The sequence below is a fragment of the Pygocentrus nattereri genome, chromosome 15 (genome assembly GCF_015220715.1).
Source record: "Pygocentrus nattereri isolate fPygNat1 chromosome 15, fPygNat1.pri, whole genome shotgun sequence".
Classification (NCBI taxonomy): domain Eukaryota; kingdom Metazoa; phylum Chordata; class Actinopteri; order Characiformes; family Serrasalmidae; genus Pygocentrus; species Pygocentrus nattereri.
In genome coordinates this window covers 20,907,258-20,913,257 of record NC_051225.1, presented here as the reverse complement: position 1 = coordinate 20,913,257, position 6,000 = coordinate 20,907,258, and the positions used below count along the sequence as shown (strand labels likewise).

General features: G+C 40.2%; 1 protein-coding gene across 4 annotated transcripts in view; it reads right to left on the bottom strand.

Annotated features, from left to right (window-relative positions):
- The window catches only part of diaph3 (diaphanous-related formin 3), a 468,447-nt gene that overhangs the window by 378,253 nt on the left and 84,194 nt on the right, over nt 1-6,000 (bottom strand). The gene's annotated exons all lie outside the window — the stretch shown is intronic.

Genomic DNA, 6,000 nt, shown 5'->3' with positions numbered 1-6,000 from the left:
ATTCTGAAACTTTAAGAATGTTTGCACAGTACGTCAAACTTGTTTCAAAAAAGCAAGGCAGATTTTCCATAAAATGGGCCCTCTAAAGCCTGAACACGTAAGATTCAAATTCACTGCACTTAACACCAGGATTAAAACAATCCTTGATAATACCATTTCCTTGCTTGATCTGTTTCATTATCTGCAAGAGGCCTGCTCTCATTTAAAAGCTGTCCAGAAGGAGTGGTGTGCTCTAATCTAGCAGAAGACGTGAAACAGTGGAGAAAAAGGTCATCATCCATCCACTTGGCTCCACACTTGTTAGGATCAACCTACTCAATATTTAACCAGTCATGGCTAGTGGAGTGCAATGAAGCCAGCTAAATCAGAACAGGTGTCTTTTCAAAACCATTTAGCATTCCGCTCTGTGATAGGAGGATGAACTTCTGAACTGACACCAAAAAAGAGATAAAGAGTAAGGAGGGTAGGAGGGAAATCAATGTCACTCATGGTGGCAGAGAAAGGTAATGGAAACATCACTCACTAGTCCAATCAGACGCTTAGCCTGAACGGAAAAGGGGAATATGGGAATAAATTATGCCACCTTCTACACCTCTGCCACGACCCAATGCCAACCGCCATCCCTCCTGTATGTGTGTGTGTGTGTGTGTGTGTGTGTGTGTGTGTGTGTGTGTGTGTGCGCGCGCGTGCGTGCGTGTATGTGCGTGCGTGTATGTGCGTGCGTGTGTGTGTGTGCGCGTGCATGCGTGTGTGTGTGCGTGCGTGTGTGTGTGTGTGCGCGTGCATGCATGTGCGTGCTTGTGTGTGCGTGCGTGCGAGTGTGTTTGTGTGTGTTTGTGTGTGTGTGTGTGCATGTGCGTGAGAGAGATGTTCCGGCACAAATCAAACAGCAGACAGCTCAATGTGAATCTTGCTGTCCACACCTGCAATCTCACACACACAAACAAAAAACACCATCAACATCATTACCCATTTACCACACACCCACACAAACTCGTACCCACCCACAGCCAGCCCCATCCACACTGACTGCTGTAGTACCAAACTGCACTCTGACAAAACAAAACTGAATACAGAGATAAGCACACAAAGACATTGTAATCTAGTCAACTGACAAAAAGATCAAATGTCCCAGTGCAGTTTTTGCCTTCTAATCCGATCCAGGTACTTGAAATCTTAACTACTGACTGATACTGATCCGATATTTATATTTCTCATATCATTTTAGCCACATAATTTATGTACAATGTGCTACTCTGATAATTAACACTGCAGTAAAATCATGTAGAGTGATTTGTTTTTTGCCCTACTTTTACATTACCATTTTATAGTGTGTTTCATTTTAATTATGATTGACCTCCCTGACGATTTGGCTACCACTTACTTTAAAACGCTGCAGTAAAATGACTTCCTTTTTGCTTTGATGGTATTCAGTCTAAACTAAGGAGGGAATGATATTCAAATTTGTAAGACAATTTTCCAAAATATCAGATTTTGTAACATAACATTAGAAAAATACTCGAACAATAACACCCCAATGCCCAAATCAGCTGTAGACTGCCCTCTGGTGGAAAATAGAGACCAAAGTTAGTCAATCTCACACGTCTGAGCTTAAAACATATTAAAGAGAAGCTAATTGGCATATGAACAATCTAAAGTCTAATTTACATAACTTTTAAAACTTTTATGACTACATGAATATTAAAAATTCAGACCCATCCCTATTCTGAATATGATATTTGATTTTATTCAGATGTGACTTATGAGTGAAAAATGTTGCCACTACAAAACAGATATTTAAACCACTTTGTTACTCTCCAAAAACATGCCACACTGCTGCCGATTGTGGATAATGTCTATAGATGGCACCTTTGCAAAAGTAGTATAGAAAATGTGTGCTAGTGGGGGAAGAAACAAAAGCATCAGAAGTGGATTGTGATTGGAGCCACCCCAGCCTTATTTTAACTGATTTCCAACCCACTTCCAATTCTTTGGTTTCTTCCCTGCACACACACATATTTTTACACTGTACTTTGAGCAAATGGAAGAAGTGAGAAACTTTGAATCTACTGCAACTAATCACCAAGCTCCACATTGGAAAGAAGACACCTTCAAAAACATCAAAATACACGAAAAGGTGCAAAAACAGTCTTGGCTCGCTAATATGAACACATTTAGCAAACTGCAACACAGTTTAAACACAAACAGATGAACATGAGAGCCAGCATGTCTGTATTCTCCTGAGGAAAACATGTCCCCAGATACCTACGTCTTATGATGTATCTGAAGTCTGATATAAAGCAGAATCAAACATCAGATGGTACAATCATCACCTTTGACAACACGCAGTTAAATGTATGATTTGACATTGATAAGATGAGACGTTATGTTCTTGCTGTCACTGCTGTCAGAAAGTTAAAACTGGGACGTATGAGAGATTGGAATTTATAATGCATACGTCACAGGGCAGAACAGAAAAAATCTGATCTGCCATCAGAAAATAAAATACAGGACTGAAGGGTACGGGGGGCTTTGCTTTTTTAACTACAGTACCTGAGAAAGTCTTGAGTTTGGTGGAGCTGTGAGACAAAGTGAAATAACAAAAAGGCAGATGACGAAAAATAGCCTTTTTTTCCCTTTCAATACAACAACACAAGTTTTTTTTTATCATAACGAAGCATCCTTGGAAGAGATGCATTCACAGTGCTTGATCTTTCTAAAACATGTTTCACAGACAGGCAGTGTTTAGCAAGAAGAGTCATGATCTTTTTTTTTTTTGTTCTCTTCAATAACAAATATGTGGCAGTAAGGCTTGTCAGAGTGATTGCGTTTGTGGGCGAAATGAAGGCAACTGCACCAGTGTGCTAATGAGAAATCCAGTCTGTGGGTTTCTCTTACCCAACCCAGAGTGCGTTCACACCATGATACTAACGGGTCTGCGTCCAGGTGTTAAGATGAGCTTAAGCAGAGGAAAGGGAAAAACAGAGTTTGCTGTCAGTTTAAGTGTTGGGCATCTTTTCATTGCCTGAAGTAACAACTATATGGCTAACTTGTGTACCTATGAAGAGGAAACCACTTATGTCTCCGGTAAGAAAAAAAATCATTTCAAGAGAACCAGGGAGACATTTTTATATTATATATTCTGTAGGGAAAGGCTGAAAACGAAGTTCTAATGGAGGGAGAATGGACAGGATATAATAAACTAGATGTGCATTCCTGAAGGAACTGCAAGAGTGCTTGAAAAGAGCTGCAAGTGTGTTTGTGTGTGTTTCTGTGTAGGTGAACAACAGATCCTTAGGTATGTGTCTGTGTGTGTGGCGTGTGTGGCGTGTGTGAGAGGGAGAGATGTATGTTTTTGAGGGGGAAGGGGGAGCCATTCAAATTAACTGTCACTGTTATCATGCAGCTCTTAGTGGAGAAGCCTTGTTTGAGTCCGATTTGCACCCTCTAAACAAACAGTCATAACTCGGGAAATGTTACTCTATCGCTTAACCAGACAGATGGTGTGAGATAAAACCCCTTGAGTATTATTTTGCTGTAATGTTATGTGTATTGAGAAGAAAATGTCTGAGTTATGATGAGTTAAAAAATAAGCAGATTCTGATTTCGAGAACTGGGAGTGAATGGGGCAGTTTTCTGTGCCTAGTGCCAAACAAATGCTCATAACTCTAAGGCTGACTGATAAAATGATGAGATATTTTGAGGTTTTCAGAAACCTCTACCATTTAAAACTAAAATGGAGTTTCTAGGTGAAAGTTTAAGGATTTTAAAGCAGATTCTCTGCATGATCAGCTGTGAGTGTCTGTGAGACAGAGTGGCCTGCTGTGACATCGTCGATGTCAGTTAGAATTTGAAGTTCTGAACATTCCGCCACTCTTCTAAAAATGTTTGTTTAAATTAAAGGTTTTGCTTGAGCGCATAAAATCCAAATGGAACTTCAACTTGCTTCAGTGTGACTCGCAACCAAGCTAAAGTGACTTATGAAAATTGCAAAAATATAATATAGCAGTTTTCACTATTTTTCACTATTATTATATTTCATGTAAAGCACATAACAATGGCTTTGGACATCACTTGAAGTTCTCCCGGCAGGGCATATGGGAGACAAATCCAGGCAAAAAAGAAATTAAAATTAAAACATCCATCCATCCATCCATTTTCCAAGCCCCTTCTCCGTCGGGGTCGCGGGGGGGTGCAGGAGCCTATCCCAGCAGTCTTCGGGCGGAAGGCAGGATACACCCTGGACAGGTCGCCAGTCCATCGCAGGGCAGACAATTCAATTAAAACAATAAAATGTAAATGCAGACCTCTTTTTGCCATTTCTTTTTCCAAACAACTGCACAAATATCCAGCCAAAACTGAAATTGAAATGACATACCAACATTTGAAATTTTGTTTTTCACATGAGCACAAGTAATTTGTGACAAAAATAAAAATAAAACAGATATTTGTCATTATTCTGGTATTTCATGGCCAAATCTAAAATGAAAAAGCTAAAATCCAAAATTTGGCTTTTCTTCATTAAATGCAGAATATATGTCAAAACTAAAAACAAACTGCCGTGTTTACGTTCTTATTTCTTTTTCATAGCAATCGGCATATCTGACCAAATGAAAATGAAAATGGATAAATCAACAGCAAAGTGACTGTGATTCAGTTTTCGGCACAGATGCGCTTTAAGCGTCACAATTAAAAGGCAAATTCACACGCACATCCACGCCACCTGCAGGAGATGTACTTTACATTTCTGTCTTTTTCTTTTTCAAACTGACCAACATGCAAATATATGTTAATTAGCACTAGGCGGGGCTATGGGGTACATTTTAGGACATCCTCAGACCCCGAGTCTTGAGGAAAACCACCATCTCAGATCTGGTAAAACTGAGCATCAGACCAAACAGCATTTTTTGGCTGGATTTGCCTCCCATACAGGGAACAGCACAATTAACATACTAGTTGGCATAAATCTACACTAGAAGGATCTCATGAACAAACACTTACAGAAATGTCTTTTAAAATGACAGGTAAAGCATTTTTGTAAAGATGTTTAGTAACTCAGTATTATATTACTTGATGTGTGATTTTTAAGATTTTCATTGTAAAAAGCAAAACTGAATAGGGGAGAGGGCAATACATATGATATTTACAATTTTTTCCACCAGCAAATATCGTGTTAATTATTTTTACACAGCACCAAGGCCTACTGTACTGTACATATCAATTCCTGCCGAGGTCCAAATCTGTGGGTTCCTTCTGTTTCTCTTCTGTATGCTAATGCTAGACACACATTTTGGTCATGTTTCCTATTAGAATAATCAGTCTCCAGCAGTGATCCATCCTCTCTCCTCCCCCACAGTGTAGTTAATGCAACCCTTCATCAAAGTCTCATGGAAAAGGAGCACTGTTCAGTCTGCCATTAATGAACGACCAACTGCTGCAAGTGTCTCTCTGAAGTTCACTCACCAAAAACCCCTAAAATCTCTGCACCAAGGTGAGCCAGCACAAGTCATCATGCTCACATTGAGAGATGTTTTCAGCTAGATGCTGAGGCAATATTTAGCGTGGGGGAAGGTGGGGTGTGAGTCTTTGTTGTAAGATGAATAACAAGCAAGCCAACTAAATGAACTCTGTCCCTAGGACACAACAGGCGTTAATCAGAAGACGAGACAGAAATAAAACGGATTAATCAAACGAGCAACAGCTACGCGTCGCCTGTAGTGGCACTGGAGCCGGACGACACATGCTAAAAGCAAGATTGGATTGGTTAGTGGAGTTTCTTTAACCTTGCAAACAAACGGGGAGGTACGGAGAGCGTGAATAATGGCCACGCTCCATCGTCACCATGCAAGGTCGATCGTGGATCATTCCAGTGGCGACACTCAGCCAGAACGTGCCCAAGCGCCCAGTGCGGAGCTAATAGAAATCATGACGTTTCATGAATTACACCAATAAAGGATGTAGAGAGGATGAAAACAATTTACCATCATTTCCCTCCCTTTC